Source organism: Pinus tabuliformis, chromosome 9 (assembly GCF_031772625.1).
Source record: "Pinus tabuliformis cultivar Carrire ecotype Pingquan chromosome 9, CPIR1, whole genome shotgun sequence".
Taxonomy (NCBI): Eukaryota; Viridiplantae; Streptophyta; class Pinopsida; order Pinales; family Pinaceae; genus Pinus; species Pinus tabuliformis.
In genome coordinates, this window is record NC_142307.1 from 271,705,006 (window position 1) to 271,725,771 (window position 20,766).

Sequence of the window (20,766 nt, forward strand, 5' to 3'; positions counted from 1 at the left end):
AAGGAATTCCTTTCGCAAATGAAACCAGACTTTGTCGCCAGCCTAAAACTTATGTGGCACCTGATGTTGATCATGTCACTGCTTGTACTTGGCATTTGATTTCTCTAGAATGTCATAGAACCACCAGAGAATATGTTGGATGTGCACAATGAAGCTATTTGCCTTATCTTTTTTGGAATGGACATGAATAAAATCTACGTATAGCTACAAATGGCATGGCCACATCAATGGGACATAGTGGTTGGAATCTTGAGCCCACTTGAAAAGGGTTGTGGCTAGTCAAGTTGTGGAGAGCTCAGTTGTAGCTATGTTGAACATAGGGGAGGCTCTCATCCCATATGCGTGGATGCTTTGAGTTGTCCATTTGCAGAATGTGTATGATTATCCTATCTAGAACCTTTGTCTGGCCATCAGTTTGAGGATGGAAGGATGTGGAATTAGTGAGTTTGGTGTCCAACATCGACCAAATATTGGACCAAAATGTACTGAGGAACCTACTTTCCCGATCTAAGATGATAGACTTTGGGATCCAAAAGTGTACCCACACTCGTTCAAAGAAGAGTTTAGCAGTGGATTTAGCTGTGATATTCTTCTTGCAGGCTGCCATAATGGCCATCTTCGAGAACCTGTCGACGACCATAGAAACACAGTGGTTTCCATTCTTAGTGGAAGGAAGGCCTAGCATGTAATCCATGGAGATCGATTCCCAAGGTCGGCTAGGGGTAGTCAGTGGAGTATAGAGGCCTTGTTTCTTGATGGTCGGTTTGGAAATGGCGTAGGAAGTACATGATCTGATGAACTTCCTGACATCCTATCAAAGATTCAGCCAATAGAAATACTTTTGCAGTACCGTCACCGTTTTCTCAACCCCGAAATGCACAATAACCCAATTGTAGTGTGCATTCCAAATCATCTTGGCACACTCACTTGAAAGAACATAAAGGTGACCCAGGTGGCATAACAGGGCATCCTGGAGGTAAAATTTTGGAACATGCTGACCCTCAAAGAGAGTCGAGTATGTGTGGCCAAATTCTGGGTTGCTTCTATAGAGAAGTGGCCAGTGAAAGGTCTCATGCCCACAAGAGTTGAGCATAGTGGTTAATACCATGATTGGTGGTTGAATGAGGCAATCTGAAATATTCTTGGTGTTTCCCTTCTTATTCTTGATATTCAAATGGAACTATTGCAGGTATGTGGACCACTTCTGATGGCAATCATTCTGCAATTTCCTGTGTGTTTTTATGAACTCCATGGGTTGGTGGTCCGTGTGGATGACCACTTTCTCCCTCAAAATGTAATGCTTCCTTTGTTGGTAGGCCTGCATAATAGAATACATCTCTTTGTCATAAGTGGGATACATTCAGACTGTGTCTGAAAGTGTCTCACTGTGATATGCCACTGGATGCACACATTTAGTAAGGACTACCCCAATAACATAGTTGGAGGCATCTGTCTCGACCTCAAATGGTTGTTGCAAGTCTAGTAACGCGGGCATTGGTGTCAAGCAAAGGAAATATTTTAACTTTGTGAATTCCTTCTATTGAGATTCAGACCAAAATAATTTTTCTTTCGCTCCTCCCCTGGTGACTTAACTTAAGAGCCAAGTGATATGAGAAAATCCAAACATGAACCCGCGGTAGAGGTTGGCAAGACCTAGAAAGTTGTGGAGCTTTGTCAGAGTGGTTGGAGATGGCCAATTTCAAATGACTTGTATCTTGGCTGGATCCACTTGCACCCCCTGTTCATCAACAATGTATCCTTGATACTAAACTTGGGTCATGCCAAAAACGAATTTCTCCACATTGGCACATAACTTGTGTGTACGTAGTGTTTGGAGAACCTGTCAGATGTGGTGGAGCTGCTCTTCCCAACTCTGGCTGAAGATCAGGATGTCATCCAAGTATACCACTACAAATGACTTGGTGAATGGTCACAATATGTCATCCATTAGCCTCATGAAGGTTGCATGAGAATTATTCAATCTGAAAGGCCTAACCAACCATTTGAAAAGTTCATCCTTGGCTTCGAAGGTAGTCTTCCACACATCAGAGTGATATCTTGTCTACAAATCGATCTTGCTGAAATATTGCCCCCCCCGCCCTTCAGTTCATCTAAGAGCTCATCAATCCATGGGATCGAGTACCTATTATAGACAATGACCTTGTTTAGTTCTCGATAGTCACTACAGAGTCTCCAAGTCCCATCATTCTTCTATACCAACATGATTTGGATCCCATAAGGTGATGAACTTGGACAAATGTGACCGTTTTATAGTAGCTCTTGAATTTGCCTCTTGATTTCATCATTCTCTATAATGGAGCGTCAATAGTTTAGTCCATTGGGCATTGGTGCATCAGTAGTTAGATTGATGGAGTGCTTGACCTGACAGTGCAAAGGAACCCCTGTAGGGGAGGTGAAGATGTCATCGTACTCCTCCATGACCTTGTCCATCTGTAGTTGTCATGTGGATGGGCCCTGTTTGGAGGTTTTGGACACTATGTTCTTCTTTCCTTGAGGACATATCATCATGAAAACAAATTTCCCAATTTTGAAAATGAGCTTACTACATTATTTTGCAGTAACAAAGTAGATGGCGGTAGGTAGTGCTACCTCTAGTATCCTTTATAACTTATTTCCAAAATTAACAATAACAACACAGGGCCTTGCTTCATTCATAGGATGTTTCTTCCACAAGTATGGTTTTCCTAACAATACATCACAAACTTCAAGGGGAGAAATGTCACACAATACCCCATCCATGAAGGGCTTGATGTTGTATGGAAGGCGACACTGCTGGGTCATGCGAAGATCCCATCCTTGGTGAAGCCACCCGATGGCGTATAGTTGTGGATGTCTTGTGGTTGGTTAGCCCAACCGCTTCATGACCTCTATCTAAATGAGGTTCTTTTGGCTCCCACTGTCGACAATGAACTGTAGCGGGGAGCCCTTTACCCACATCTGGGAGTGGAAAAGATGCTCCTCCTCCTCTAGATCTTCGGGTTCCTCCTTCTAGATCTTCATGGTGGCAACGGTGGCGTTGGCTTCTCATCAATAATATATTTGCCTTTGTCATTCCCCTTTTTGGGTTCTGACTCAGATTCAGAACACGCATTTGATTTTGAGACCTTTAGCTCGACCACCAATGACTACTTGGCCGGACACTCACTTGTGTTGTGAGTGGAGATCTTATGAAACTCAAACCACTTTCCCATGTCCTTTTTCTGATTCGCAACATTGTTCTTTGCTTGCAGATTTGACAAGTTGTCTTGGGCCACCACGCCTTAGCTTTGTCCTTTGTTCTATGGTTTGGGTCACCTTTCCCTTGCTTCAGATTCGTAGATCCAAATTATCGCTTCTTCTATTTAAATTTTTTCTCAACCTTGACAACATATCGGTATGCCATGCCAAGCGAAGAGATGTTCGGGAATTCTATTTCTTCCTAGATGTACTTGTGCAGGCAACCACAATATTTTAGTACCAAATGTTGCTACGAATCCTTGATACCCAACTTTGTGGGAAGGGTATGGAAATATTGGTAAACTCTGGCACATCTTGGTCCCTTCCCTGCCACAGTGTGGTCCACTTTATGTATTGACCCTCATAGCTTTAGATAGGGTAGTACTGCTCCTTGATGGTATCTCAGAATGATTCCAAGTGGGTGCGGCTAAAAATAGTGAGCCTATACTTTCATCCTTCTGCTCACGAAAGGTTTCCTGTCATTCCTTGACATGGGGGCCTGCTTTGAGAAGAGCGAAAATAGTCTTCTCTCGACTAGAAAAATCATGAATACAAAAATAACCCTCTAGTAGATTTAACCATTTATTGATGGCATCTACTTCTATCTAACCCTCAAATATGGGGATTTCAAAATTAAGTTGTACCTTAAATGGTGTGGTGTTTCCAGAGTAGCTGTTGGAAGCTGATGCGTCACCCCTAGGTAGTTGTTGAAGGTTCTAAGAAAATTTGTCCATCATCAGGTTCGTTTGTTGCTCGAGGGCTTCTTCTGGCAATATTTTTATAGGATCTCCTGCCCCCTCATCTTTCTTTTCATCTACCATGGGTGGCCATTGAGATTTGCGAGGTTGGTCTTGCAAAGGTTCAACCATTTCAAGCCCTAACTCCTTATATTTTGACCTTGTTGCGGAGATGAAAAGAAAAACAGAGAAAAAGAAGAAGACCGCTCTAATACCACTGATCCAGATTTAAATAGGAATGCAAAAAATTACAGAGATAACCATAAACACAGAGATGTAGTGGAAATAATACTTCATTTCATTAATATAAAATACTAAAATATTCTTACAAATAGAAATGGAAATAAACTAGCTAGGGCGATGGTAGCTTATCTTCCAGAAGAGATGTGGCAGCTACATGACTATGAATTACTTTCCAATGAGGCTGAAGGGCCTTTTTATTATTGAACAATAAGACAAAACCCTAAACAACCAATACCCTAACTAGAGGAGATGTAACACCAAGAGTTTATGGGCCCCATTGGGGTGCGTTGGACAGCAAACTTCCCGGGGTCGTGACTTGGTCATATTATCTCCATTTGATGTGCATGATAACCCTTGGAAAGATCTCTCCAAGGACTACGATGCAAAAGAAAATTTTAGAAAAAAAATCATTGGTGGTAGATTTCCAAAAAAACATTGTTTAGGGCCTCAAGACAGCTCTGGAAGTTTAGGACCCAAAAAAATCCTAAAAATAGTAAATTGTGCTACAATTAAGGAAAATAAAAAACTGAAAGAAGCAATGGTGGGGGCCCAAGTGGAATTGGCGGGTGGCCACTAATATCCACCTGGATCAATCCAAGGCATGGGTGCAACCATCTAATAAGGAGGATCATACCGAAACCAAGGTATGGTCACAACAATCCAATAATGAGAAGGATCACATATGACAGCTCATGGTATGGACGTAGCGATCTATCTCAAAGAGACATGTATATCAACATGATCATGTCACATTTCCTTGCAACCTGGAGTATTTTAATCTAAGCCCAGGGTCTTGCACTCCAACATGACTTGATCAAAGTACTAATTCTAACATGTGAATAAATGCGTTGAAGACAAACATGCTAGAAATTTTCTTAATTACCGGCTAATGATGTGGAACACTAACAAGTGGGAAAGAAACCATCAATAATGACAATGGCTCTCAAGGTACCAACAACAAATTCCACTGAATATGAATAAAGAAACTACAGTTAAACACCTATGAAATCACCCGATCAAAAGTCGATAATGTGAACTTGTCATCGAGTGTGAAGAACTTTCCATTAGGGCATGCAAGATCTAAGGTACTGAAAGGGAGTATTTTAGCCAACTTCTTGGATAATGAGTTGAAGTAGACAGGAGTTGACCATTTCAAAGGAGGGCCATGATGTATCCCACATCATCGACACAAGACAAAGGGATGCAATGATTTTAGACGATACAAAGAATCAGGAGTAAGTGTAACTGTAGAAGGATTAACTCTTGAACATATCGGGGACACGACTTTAGTTTGGTAGCTTTTGCATCTATCGGATCAGTGGTGATGATGATGTGGCAAAAATCAAATGGAAAAAAAAATGAACTCTCCAACCTAGGAAAGTCAATGATTTAATGCTTATTTTTCCTGTTTTTAACTTTTTTTTTCAGATTTCTTGAGAAGGATTTAGTAAAAAAAAGTTTGCCCTCGGTCGACACAATTTCTAGGCATAGAATTGCATTGATCGATGGTTATTCACTCTATGAATTGCATTTTTTAGATTTCTTAAGAAGGATTTAGTAAAAAAAGTTTGCCCTTGGTCGACACAATTTCTGGGCACAAAATTGCATTGATTGACGGTTATTAACTTTGTGAATTGCATCGGCACCATGAACACAAAAATTTCAATTTTTCCCTGGATTTTGCTGCTTTGATCCAAATTTCTTTAGCAAAGGATGATTATTGACTTGATTTTATGGTTTTTCCATGGAAAACATAAGAAAAAAAGGTTGATCAGAGGGAGGGTGAGCATGAGGACATTGATTCATAGGTAATGATAGAACCAATCTACTTAAATTGCCTGAGCAATTTTGGGCTCCTCAAATTCTTCCTCACATTAGGTCTTTGAGCACAATATGAATTTTTGCAGTATTTGCTCAGTCTTTGGGATGTCAATCAAGAAGTTTTTATGATTGAGGACCAAGAACTAGAGTTGGAAACTTACGAAATGTATTTCATCACTGGACCTTCTCGAAGAGGGCAACCAGTCAATCTGTATGGGTCCAGGCCTATTGGGGCAAGTGTGAAGATGTTACTCATAGAACATTGCCCAAAAGCACTGAAATCAAAGAGCGAAAAGATAGATATCATGATTGTTCAGGATCTTGTGTTGAAAGTGCTCCCATTGACCATAAATAGAGTAACTGGTTCTCACACACAACATGATTCCAACAAGTCCAAGTTTCGGTATGTTATAGATTGTACGAAAACGACTATCTTCACTAGGTGGAAGCTAAGAAGGTAAACATGAGGCGCCAACTATCCAAACCCAAGGCAGGAAATCTGAAGCAGATCAAATATTGTTCCGTTCTAGTGACCTTTTCAGAGTGGATCCCACTATTTCATTACCATCTTGCTGAGGTGAATCTGCCATGGCCATGAGACCCATAGATGCTTTGTTAGAGTGCGCTGACACCTAGAATCACTGGGGACCAACATATGTCATATAGGCCCACCTTCCTTTCATGGCTATGATGAAAACTAATCATAGTCAAGGATTGGCCTTATAGCGATACCGAATTCTACAGCGATCCAAATATGTCGCTCCTAGAGGGATAAGGCTATAACGATTGAGGTAAAAAAAAATGATTTTTTATTGTTGTTGAAATACATGCATTCATGACATTTCGATTTTGTAAATGCAGATGTGGGACCAGAGCGGCCTGCCGAGATGTCCCCTATTGCCAAGTGCATTGCTCGGTAGTTCGATATCGCTCCTTATCAGGAAGGAAGCAATAATGAGGAGGAAATCACGTGAAACCTCAAGGGATTGACCAGAGGTATCCGAGAGTATGCCCAGGTGGGTGATATCCCATGCCAATATCAAAGGCACATAGTGGGGGTATCAGACCAGATTTTGTAACAACTCACTCATGTAGTTTGAGCAGTTACATGCTATCATGAGCACAATGTCGAGCAGTCTATAGGATTATGATTTTACATTTTTAGGGCCTGTGAGCCATGGATGTATTTAAACACTTATATAATTTCTTGGGGTTTTGATGTATGACAATCAAATACTATCGACATATACATATACATATATCTTTCATTGCTTACTATGGTACAAGTGTTTTGTTTTTGTTTTTCACATGTTTCACAAATGTCTATCCAACACAGTTAGCTAATGCATTTGTCAATATATTCCTATTCCTAGGAATATGATGATATGTAATGTAATCGAAATTTCTCTCCAATGGACAAATACGCAAATAAATTCTCAATATATGAGGGTTTTTGATGAAATATTTCCTATTGAGTTGAAAAGGCAACAAATTGTGAATCATGGTTGACAACCAATTCCTGGATGTTAAGAGAAATAGCTTTTGACAACAATTTGATAATTGTGCTATACTCAACAATGTTATTAGTTGTTTGACCTAAATAAATGCCTTCAAGATCAATTGACTCACTATGGGGATCATAAATGGCTCATGTTGTGGATGTTAGATTCTGGGTACTACATAAAGCACCATCATAGAAACCAATGTGAGGAGACGCAGACCTTTGCAAATAAGGTAAAAACATAATAAGAATGAAATGCTTGAAACAACAACACACCAAACCACACTACACAAAAATGAATAACACACTATTGTACAAATCTAGTGATACAAAATGACCTAGGCATAGTATATTTTGAGATAAAGCCCATTATGGGGCTTGCCTAAGGGATTGCCCTTGTAATCAATTAGCTCATAAGAACGTTTCTGTAACACAAGTTTAACAATGTAGGGACCATGCCACATGGGTTTGAACTTACCTGCCCCAGCTTATCATTAGCCTGATCATACAGTAAAACAAATAACCCTCAAAAAAATTACGATGGGAGACCGATTGATCAAAATGGGACTTGACCCACTTTTTTTATGCTTAGATGACCAAAGAAGCAAGATGACGAGTCTCATCTAATCGTTATAAATAAAAGAGGTTCTCTTCTTGAGGTGAGGTCTTAGGAAGAAGTTCGAAAACCATCTTGAGTGAGGGAATTTCACACTCAATAGGTAAAGTTGCTTCCAGATCATAGACTAGCTTGAATGGTGTGAATCTAGCTGCATCCTTGGTTAAGGTTTAGTAATCCCACAAAGCTGAAAAGAGAATGAGATTCCAATTTGACTTGTGCATCCCAATGGTGCACTAAAGCATCATAGCTAAGACTTTCTTCACAATTTCAACTTGGCCATTGGCCTAAGGGTAATATGGGGTTGAGCCATCGTTGCGCAAGCCCAACATAGAAGTCATCTCATCCATCATGTAATTGCAAAAATGGGAGCCATGGTCGGTGACAATGGTCCGAGGAACTCCAAACCTAGAAATAATGTAATTGAATAGAAATTGAGCCATCGTTTTACCATATGTAGAGTATGTAGGCATCGCTTCTACCCATTTGGTGAAGTAATCCACAACAACAATAATATAACCATGCCCCCTCAGTCGAACGAGGGTTACATGTCATATATTCAATGCCATTGTGATCACAAAATCTAACCCTGATAGGATACTAATGAAGCAAACTCTGAGTAACTCTTTCAAATGAAACTTTCAGTTGAGGCTTAACCTCCTCAACCTAAGAGGGCTCTCTCAATAGGTTTAAGATTTTTGATTAATGATTAGATAGCTAACTCTAGGAATAAAAATGGAGAAAAATTATAGCTGGTTGAATCAAATATTATCAAACATCTATTGGGCTATGGGGTCAAGATAGTCTTCAACAAAACATCATAATCATCTGAACATGGAAGTCAAGGCACTTGGAGTTTAGGTTTATAAGTGAAACAGTAACACAGTGAATAAACACAATGTACAAGCATGTGAAGGAAGTTAGAGCATTTTCCAATGAATTTTAAGTAACACATTCCCATACCACAACAAATAAGTAATTTGAAAATGCCATAGAAACATCTAACACATAAACCCCTTGTGAATCTTGAGTAGTAAAATTGATCTTCGTATTAAGTTGGAAAACACATAGTCTGCTCCCATAACACAACTTCTTTTGCTAATACAAATGCCAACCCCTCTAAAAGAATTCAAACTCATGCTTTATACAAATTTTTTACAACCTTGGATTCTATGATCCATCCTTATGAGAATTCGAATTTGACACCTATCTACTCATAAAACAAACTCTTAATTACAAGGTGACAACTAACTGTCTTTTAGGAATCCTACTACAAATAGGACTAAAACTCCTAAAACATGTTTCAAAAACCTTATATAAGACTTAAATACTTCATTTGACAAATACTAATCCATGTATTCAACCTTTATGATTCCTCCAACATTGTTACCAACCCTGTTGATCCATAACCTAACTGTCCAGAAACTGTCTTTGAACAACATGTGTAAAACTGGAAAATTCTGATTTATGAAAATATGGCTTCAAAGAAATCCCTTTTTCTCTCAAATGGTAATAATTTTGTGGAAAGAGAAAGAGGTTATCGTAGCTAGACATTTTATGAAGCGAAACCTCTTTCAAAATTCTAAAATACTTTTGAATTTTGCTGGAAACTGATCATTAAGTGACTACAAAAACCAGAAAACAAAGTTTTTCTCTCAATGACTTTCAACAGTTTTGTAGCACATGTTAGTTCATCAATTTCTTCGACCTCATAATTAATTTAAAGAAAATGAGAGATGAATTTGTAGATAACTACGTTAGGAATAATAACTTGTTTCATTTCTCAAAAATGAGTTTTCAATTTCTTAGGAACCCCCTTGGAAGTTGACTACTAAAAACAAAGAAAAGTGCTAAAAGTTCACCTTTAGCAATTTCATAGCATGCTACGAAACTGTTGTGTATGTTTCAATACAATTTTCAAAATAGTTAAAATATGGGTTCTAAACAACGTGTAAAACTTCTAGGACATGGAAAAATGCTGATTTAACTTTATTTGGATATGAAAATTAGACTCTTAACCTATCACCTACCCATTATCAAGACTAAAATAACCTTTAGACCTCCTTGAAATCATGACCAAAAGCAGAGTTGACACAATGATTCTTTGAGAACTTTTTGGGTGATAAAAGTGGCTCCACTAGGGATATTGTGCCCCAATGGTACACTAAGAACTAGTAGCTCCAGTGCTGCTATCGATCCTTGAGAATAAAACTCTGAAATTTTGCCAAGCTTCTACTCAAGCTTTAATGGTGTTCACCTCGGGCTCAAGCTTGATGATCATTGTAGAAGAAACAAATCTGTATCTACTAAAAAGATGCTCAGTCAACTTTGAGATTATTCAGACACTTCTACCTACCCTATCAACTGCAATATTCATTTTTAGCTGAAGGAACATGAAACATCCAATGAAACTAGTCATTGATGAGATCTGACACTTGAATCTCTTGACTGTGCTTGAAGAAAAAATAAAAATGATACTGAAATAACCGAGTCAACATGAGATGTAACTAATCTTCAAGATGAAAATATAGCTGGAAATCTAAACAGTAAATCCTTTCCATGTAATCAGCTATAGGGTCAAAAAAGACATGATTAATTTGATGATTCTCATAACATTCTATGTCTCCAGACAACTGATTCTCAGCCACACAAAATACCTTTGATATGCTATCCAACTTCTTTCTAGAATGATTCCCACATGTTATACTCCTATAGCAATAGGTGTCATATTTCATGATTGACTTGATGATATCTGTAATATGTTCATCCCTTTCCTTGTTGCAAAGTTTTTCCATATTATCAAAAAAATAAAAAAATGTAAAAAATGTAAAGAGGGTATGCCCTAAAAGAAAAATCAAAGGGTAAAAAGAATGAAATGGTCAAAAAAGTGAAAGAAATGAACCCCAAATAAAGAAAGACCAGGAAAGTGTGCAAGTCCAAAATGACACTACTTATTCATTTTCTGCAATAAGCATTGTGTGCAGCTTGTTAATTTATGCCACAATTGATGAATGGCCAAACAACTTAATCTTGGCTAGTTCATATTTCAATTTCCTAGTTTAGAGATAGAGAATACAATCTGACCAAACTATTTAATCTTGTTAGATAAGTAGATAGCTAGAGTAAATAAAAAGGATCTCAACAATTTAATTTCAGCCCTTGGATGTTATAAGTGCAGACTTAGGTAGGCTTGCCATGCAAAGAAAAGAAAAGTTGATGAGGGTTTTGCAAGTCTAAGTGCACCCGAATAAAGAAGAAATAATGCTAGGACTAAAATAGGCAGGGTAGGTAGATGGTGTTGCAAAATGATACTTGTGATAGATTATATCTCTAAGAATGTTAATCTTTATCTCTATCTCAAGTGCAAGGAAGACATTATACTTGATGTAGCTCAGGCAAGGCAAAGTTGACATAACTAAACTCCCCTTCATACTTTTCCCTTATAATTTACTAATTTCCCCCTTAAAATATTAAGAATATGTTGTTAATAACATTCATAAATCACTCATCTCATTTCATAAACATTGCCTAAGTAAAACCCTATTTTACTTAGGAAATAGACAAATATTCCCCATAAAAACCCTTTTTTATCCTAAGCCTAAGTTTAACTACAAAAGTCAATTGTTTTTAACTTAGTGCTTATCATCAATTCATTTCATATTAACTCCTAACTATTATTATATAAATCCCATAAAACATTACCCTTCCCATGTTATGTAAATATATAACAAAAACCCTGATATTTTAATATTCCCGCCCCAGTCAAAATACGACCATAGCACCGTTTTAAACATGGAATCAATAAGTTTATTTGAAACTTATTGATAACCATCCCCCACACACCATAATGGAGTTAATTAACCACCTGGGTTAACTAATAACCAAACCCCGGGAACCAATCAAAATGCCCCTGAGACGATTAAATAACATATTTTATTATTTCGGTCCCGCCACTTAACGTCCTGCCATCTCCAATCATCGTCCACCGTTTGATAGCTACCTATCCATCCAATTGTCTGCATCAAATATCGTGACCACCTTTTGACCATGCGATAACTCGTGGGGGCCCAGTGGTTTTGCGCCTGTACTCTGCCACGTGTCACTTCGTCAGCCTGCTCGCTTGCCCTCCGTCCAAAACCACTTAGCCCCAAAAGCGGTGCGAGCAAAACTGCTTACCACCCCCCCACTAACGTCATTCGATGACATCATATGTCCTTTGCTGGTTTCACATGCCACATCACCCATTGACATCATCTGTACTACTTACGTCATCCACCCATCAAGTCAAAAAAATCCTGCCAAAAATTAATTTTTTCAAATAAAAGGGTAAAGTTTCATTTTTGCAATACAGTATGCCCCACGCTCTCCTGCAAAATAAAATCAATTGAGTTCACGGTTCCAGTTTCTCGACTGCCTCTTGACTAGAAAAGACTCCAGCAACGAGCTCACGGCCTCAACCAACCTACCATTTTACAGTTTCTTCCTCTTTAAAAGCTATTTCAACCAAACAAAGGGACTTCCAAGCTTGCAGAAGAAAAAAATAAAGATATACAAGGATATTTGCTACCCTAACCGGTGGACCTTCAGAGACATGAATTTCTAGAGGAAAGATTATCAGAAGACACATTAGCAGTTTTGTTTTACCAGAACACGATGGATAGTGATGACAAGGGTCAGATCAACATTAAAGAGTGTCAAATTAGAATTAAAGCAGGTCAGATCAACATTAAAGAGTAGCAGATTAGAATTAAAGAGTATCGGTTAAGACAGACAGCCAACACAGATGTTACTGAAGAAGACTAGCTATTTCTATTTTTGTAAACTATTTTTTAGTTATCATAGATATTATCTCACAACTCTTATGAGATATTTGTTGTACAAATTTTTTGCATAAATACCCCCTCCATTGGAGTATTGAGGGTGTATTTCCTAGACTCTGCTGTAATATTGAAATTTTGGAATAAAGAGTTGCTTGGAAAAAATTGTTGCATGGCTTACTAAATGAAGAATTGAAGCAGAGGACTTGTCACAATCTTCTTGAATCAACCACTGGATCAATAAGTCCTCTATATCTTATTTTTTAAAGTTTTCCTATTTATTATATAATCTAAATGATAAGGAAAAGACTAATTTCATAATATGCTTGATTGCACTCCGTTTTCAATCTTTATTGTTCTCTATGTTTTCCTAAGGAATTAGGATAAGCAGTGAAATCTTAATTGCTCTTGTTTCCTAATCCTTTCATGTTGATTATATGCTAAGGAATACTTAACTGCTCCTTATCAATAATCATCCATTTTCCCTCTTTCAAAAGGTTGAAGGATTCTTAACTTCCCTTCACCGATTTGAGCCCATTCCATCTGTTTCAAGTCTTTATTTTTTCCTTGTTTGACTACCTTTCTCTCTCAAGCCATCCTCTGTTGATAAACCAAATCCAGAAATCCATCTTCTTTGACTCCATGTCATAGACATTTTTGTGCCTTACAGCATTGAGCATGAAATGTCCATAATCTAAGGGATCCAAAGTCCATAAACATGTTGTTCCTACCCCTAGAGGAACAAGGCTAACAAACCACAGCAATTCACAAAAATTCTCCACCTGGAACTGCTCAAAAACAAGTCAATTCAGGATCATGTCAACTGCTCCACTGACCATCTGCACTGAATGTCAACTGCTACACTGGCTACCTGCGCTGAATGTCAACTCCAACACTGGCTACCTGCGCTGACCAATATTGGACATGTGGCAGAGTCATTCCTCAAGGTGTCAATGCTCAGGAAGCTTCCAAAACGACACTTGCCTTTGGGAATTTGACTAGTGATGAGTAAGAGGTTCCAAATCTCCAAGTGGAAGCAAGAACCTCTAAGTGGACTCAAGAACTAAAAGAGGGAGAGGACACTAGTCAGATCTCAAGCTACTCATCCTCTCTCCAAGACATCTATATATAGATCTCTCCTCCATGAGATCTGGGAGGCTGGGATTCTGTTATTGCAAAGAATTGTTGTTGGTTTGAGACTGGATCATTGGGTGCTTAATGCTTTGAAGGGAGGTGAAGGTAGGAATTCCATTCTGCTGGGAAGGAGATGTTGGATTGGAGCCCTCTGGGTTGTATCTCTTCCTGAACCTTGTTATTTATCAATAAAGCTATCTTGGTTTTCTCCTATATACTGGTGTATTTGTATGATTTCATTAGTGTATTTGATTTACTTCTAACCCTGAATCATTTATGAATATGAATATATGCCTTTGTGTTGTGTTCTTCTCTTGTCGCAAGTAGCTGTTCTCTTGTGATATCGTAGGAATCAAGTAGCTGTTCTCTTGGGCGATCGAGGAGGCAAGTAGCTGTGAACACCCAAAGAGAAGATGATCTAGATCAAGGGACAAACGGAAGACACCGGTAATTCCATTGATCTCCCCTCTTTCACATTTCATAAAGGAAGAAACCAGAATAGCTGTATCTGTTTGTTGCTAAGGCATTGTCACACCTTAGGTGGATAGGATCGTCCTGCATAGGTATTTTTCCCCACAACAAATTGGTGACTCCACTGGGGAGATCTGTTTTAGTCATTTTGTTTGTGTTTACATCATTGTTTGTTTCATAGACTCAACATCAACAATCGAACTGCTTCTGCAAAGTAGACTGTTGTTGCCTTGATCCTTCACTAGATTTTGTCTATGATCTGAACAATGGACTCAAAAATTACTTGATGATCCTTTGTGATAGATATTAGTACCCTCTCAAAGCATCCCTTTGATTATACCTTGCTTGTGTTTCTGATTTGGCCTGAAACTATTGATTTTTGAGCAAATTGTGACCCAGAACCCAGGAGAAACGAGAGTTTCTCCTTTAGCGCAACTGCTGTGAAGGCAGTCTGCATTTCAACACAGGTCCCGTGAAGGCTACATGCGCTGAATGTCAAACCCACAGTGTTGAGGTTGCGCTGAACCAGTTTTTCCTTGTGCAGCTGGGGTTCTCTGCTGTCTGTTGCCCTGTTTTGATCTCTGTTTTTGCAACCTTTAACCAGCATAGGTACCAGTCTGATAACTCCTTTTCTTTTCTTGAATTCCGCCTCCTTTTGTACAAAAATACTGTAAGTGTTTTTATGTGTTTGTGGTGTCATTTACAATTTTCCTTTGCATGAGTGAAATAATCATCCTGTAGCCCTTGATTCAGATCTATTGATTGTGATCTTAGGAGAGAGTTCATTGGCTGTTTACAGTTGATTATACATTTTCTTTTGCTTATTGGTTTGATTTTGTCTCTTTTAAGTGTCGAAACAAGTATTCATTTCGAAAGTCGCAAAGTGATTGTAATCTCTTCTACCCTTGTTGATTTCGAAAAAAGTAAACTTGTTTGTATCTGTCATTTAAAAGCAAATTCAAAGTTGTGCAAAAAGCTTTCTTTGTGGGCATCAATACTAAGAAAGCGGAAAACAAACACCTGCATTGTGCATTTGCATTTTGATAAGTTTGCATGCTTGATTTAGGAGGAGTGCATTAGAGTGTGCTGATTGCTCTTTGAGAAAATATGGTGTCTTTCTTTTCCCTTAGTAGCTAAGATTTTCAAAGTTGAAAAGATAATAAAGCTTGCTTATCATCTTAGACTGCATTTAGGAATTGTACCATACATCTCGTGGTGATCTTGAAAGGCAAACTTCTGAAAAGATCAACTTAAAATAAACTGAATGAACCTAACAACGCTTTGCAACATAATGCACAACATATAGGTCTAGGCTAGAGACGTGTTTCGGCGTCGTTAAGCCTAGTGACTGTCGATCTCGTGGAAGGTGGGTGATTCCTCCTGAGGGACGATAGCGCTAGTACGGATTGTGCTCCCACATATCGTCACGTATATATTGGGAGACCCCTGTAGGCATATATCTTTTACCCTTAGGAAGCCGTGTCGGCCGCCCTACTGATCGCAATGCAGTGAACACAACATTCATGAAGATCGACCGCCCGTACCCTAAAAAGTATTCTGCGGTTTTGCGAAAATTTTGGCACACCCTCTGCCTAGAACTCCAGAGCAGTTTCTTTTGGCCTTTTTCAAACTCTATAACAGAAAAAGTCCATCCGAGCATTTGTCACTTCGGGCTCGTTAAAACATTGAAGGAGACTAGAGTCATCTTTTTCTTTTTCTTGGCTCTTTAAAATTGAAAAAGCAGGTTGTGTCTAAGCGTCGTTAAAATTTATTTTAAACGAAATAATCATCACCATTCCCTCGTTGATCTTCGAAGTTAGTCTCTTTTGATCAATGTAGGATCACTATAAAATATTTTGGATAGACTAGATATGTCTGAACAACCGTCGACATCCAGGATTGTGTCATCCGACACAGCAGCGGCAGAGCCTCCTGCTGTTACCCCAACGATGTTCGATGGTATACCATTTGTCCCGGCAATTTATCAACAACAAGCCGGAGTCCCATCAGGGACTGCTTCGACGACATGGTTAGTTCCTATTTCTTCATCCAGATTATCATCTGGTATATCTTATGTTGAAACTCAACAAATTGATCCAATGTGTCTTCAAAGGCCAATCTGCCCTTTAAGTACTGGATTCCACCATATGGAGGGCAGTATTCCTTTTCATTGTTCCCTCCCGGAGAACAACCATATGTGAGTTTACAACAAAGTTCAAGTCAAACTGGAATTACATCCAGCGGTTGGGTACCAATACTGCCTCAGCAACCAAGGGTTGTATATTCAATGCAACCAATCCACCCTGTGTCGAATATTCCCACTATACCTACTATGGTTACTGCATCGAAAGTACAAGTGCTACCTGTTGCATGTCAACCCCAACAGCCTCAGGTTGCAATACAACAGCCTCTTGTCCCAACTACTCAATCACAACCTCAGGTTGGTGCCTCTTTATCTGGAGCAACTCAGGATCAAACAAGTATTGTGACTCCTCATCTTGGTCAATCATCCAGTATTGGTAAACATCAAATGGTTCAACAACCAGAGCTGGTTCAAACTCAACAACCCCCATTCCAGCAATCATATCAAGGACCTGAGCAACAAGTCTTTGTAAGTAATGGGAAATCGCTTTTCCAAAGCGGTAATCAACAACCATATTATAATGGTTATGCCCATCAACCTTGTCAAAGTTGCCACCATCAAATACATTATGCTGGTATGCAAAGACCCACTGCTCAGGAGATTCCATCTTATCCTGGGTATGCTTCGCCTAACTTGAATCAACAGTTGCCCTTTGTAGAAACTCTAGAATTACTGGATCTAAACCGGCTGACGAATGATCCAATTGCTTATGCCCCTTGGTGGCCAGCGATTCCGCATAAACTTCCGTCAGATATTCCTAAATTTAATCGAAATCTGGGTGAAGATCCGTCGAATCATGTGATGAAATTTCATCTGTGGTGTTCATCAAACACCCTAAATGATGATTCGATTAGGCTTCGCCTTTTTCAGAGGACGTTAACTGGTCCAGCAGCAAAATGGTATATTGAATTTCCTAGAGCTTCGTTCAAAAATTTCAGTGCCTTAGCCACGACTTTCTTAACCCATTTTCAATTACCGATAAGGTATGAAATGGGAACAGAACTCCTAACCAACTTCAAACAGACAACGGCCACTCACATATCTGATCATATACATGAGTGGCGACGTCGTCATAAGATGGTAAAAACGTACGTTCCTGATCAGCTATTAGCTGAATGGTTTATCAAATCCTTACTTCCTACAATCACGGAAGATGTGGCAAAGGGGGGAGTCGTAACATAAGAGCAAGTCATCGCTCGTGCGCAATATCTGGACTTGGTCTATACTCAGTCTGGCATGCTCTACGACAAAATACCTGACACCCCTAGACCGAAATTCTCAATTCCTCCTCCTCCTAAATCAAACAATGACTCTCATTCCATCGATGGTGTGATTGGCACGACAGACATGAAATCGACAAAGGATACATCTAAAAGGGCTCGTAAGATTTCCATTCAAAATGCAAATGAGGAACTTCTTACCTCGGAAGTAAATGTCGCATCGACCGACAAGGGCAAACAACGGAAGCAACCAGGGGGCAAGAAGAAAAAGAAAGGGAGAAAAAGGAAACCCCCTGCGGGGTGTCATATATGCAATGAGGATCATTGGACGAAAGATTGTCCACATATAGCTGAAGTTAAGGAAATATTTAAGAGTTCAAAAACCTCAGCAGTATTGACTGATCCGTTTCCAAAACCAGGAACCAAACTGGTTGCTAATCAAAATACTTCCCGATCCCAAGTGCTTATGTTATCTGTCTCAAAGCAGCAAAATGATGCTTTGGCAAGCAATAAAGATTACGGGAATCCACGGGTGTCGAATAACAAGGCTAATGAACAACCTAGTAGTTCGACAACAACTTTGACCAAATTTGTGCCACCCACCATTCCTAAACAAATGATAAAGTCGCCAAAGGGAGTAGTGTACAAGTCGACATTTAATCCTCGTGCAAAAATAACACGGAATTATAATATAATAGAGGACCTGGCCCAATCGCCGTCCGCTATGTCGACGCTTGAGGTACCGCAAAATTGCCTCTCCCAAGAGCAAGATTTATTATCAGCAATAGGTGAAATTGACCCAATGGACTCCAATCTTGTGGCCTTTGATCATAAAGGATATGACCCTCAGTTACCAGCTCAACTAGCTTTCCTTATTCAAGTGAAAGCCCTCAACAGAATTGTTCATCGAACAATTATTGATGAGGGGGCATCTACGTGTATTATGTCGATGAGTTGCTGGAAGAATTTAGGCTCACCACCCTTGTCGAGATCGTCAACGACGTTAAAAGCATTTGATGGACGATCATACACTCCATACGGATTTTAAGTAACTTGTAAGTTGAACTAGGGGGCAAAATAGTAGGAATTGATGTTGAAGTAATTGATAGAAACCTTGATTACAACATCCTACTGGGAAGGCCCTGGATATATGCCATGGCCGCAGTTGTGTCGACCTACTTCAGGAAGATTTCATTTCCCTTTCAAGGAGGAATTACAGTCGTTGACCAACAAACTTTCCTCCCCGACAGTTCACAAGTTACGGGAAGCATTCCAATGATCCATGGAAGCAATCATTCGCTTCAAAATATTGGAGTAGGTCTCCTAAAAGACCCTGCCTTAATGGGTACTTTTTCCCTACCGCCTGCAAGTAATCTGGCGGAAGTGGCCACAGTGGAAACCTACAATATGAAATCTTCTATATCGAATGGATTCGGAATATTCCTAAACATTTTTTCAGCGTGGATCATCGCCCTAATAGAAATACTGTAAATACAGTGGGCTCCGAGGACGGTTCTTATCTCATGTCAACCTCGTTAAGAAATGAAACAAGGAGTCGAGGATGGTTCTTATCTTGTGTCAACCTCATTAAAAAATGAAACAAATCCCCTTTCCAAATCTCAAAGGTAAACCTTCATTCCACCACCAAGTTGAATGCAATGAAGCTTGGGGGGCATGCACCTCGATTTGCGTTGTTATGCTGGGGGCATGCAAACTTATCATCGAGCAGTTTTAGCACACAGTTCATGCTCGTTAAAAAATAAATGCAAGATCCGAGCAGTTTTAGCGCATAGTTCATGCTCGTTAAAAAATAAACATAAGACCGAGCAGTGTTTTTCCGCGTTTAAGCTCGTTAAAAAATGAACTACCCTCCGGTAAATAACCACTGTGAATGTAACCTTATCAGCCATTAAAGCCTTGGTCGTGTTTGTACCGTCACCTCCACTTTTCATTTGGCCGATCGTTCACCTCCATATGATTGTTTACCCATTTTGAGGAACAGCTGCGAAGAGTGATTTCACCTAGCCATCCTTGTGACACTGTCGTGATTGGAAAATTCCAACCTGTACCTGGAATCAGCTACTAGCCCTGTTTATCACTCGTTCCTCAAAAGACGAGTCTTCTTTAAGCTCTTTTCAACTCACTCGTAAAATATGAAAAGATTGCCGATTTTTGGCATTCCAGCTCGTTAAAGCGACCGGAAGTGCTATCCCTCCTCTAGATTTTAATCTTTTTGGACCTGAGGGATTATTGCACAAAAGGATCGAGCGCTTGTTTGTTCGGCTCGTTAAAACTATCGAAAACTCATCCCTTCTGTATTGTTTCATACTTTTTCGGGCTTAAGGGATTAGATGACGAAAAAGGACTTTTGGAGTTAACTTTATGTACCTTTTTAGACTCTCTAAAAATGAAAACGACCGAGTTATCTTTGTCGTTAGACTCGTTAAAATCACTAAATAGCGACAAACTTGTCTTTAGATGAGAACGAGTTTCACTATCGCTAGGCTCGTTAAAACATAGCGATGGGCTTGCCCGAAGGGCAGGTTATAAAACAAGCATATGTTATCCTCCTCAAGCTTGAAAAAAAATAAAGAGGTACTCGTCAGCAATGACTTGGGAAAAATTGGGAGAAAACTAAAGAAAACTTTGATGGTAGCAGGCCGCTCTTGAACATGACACTTTTCCTCCGTACCACAATCGGGTTGGGTTGTTTCATTCACCGGTCACATCACCATGGTCTCGCCATACCATCCATAATTGGGGTAATGCTACTGATCCATCGCATCAGTGTCGCCATATGTTCAAGAGAAGTTGTTCATAAAGAGT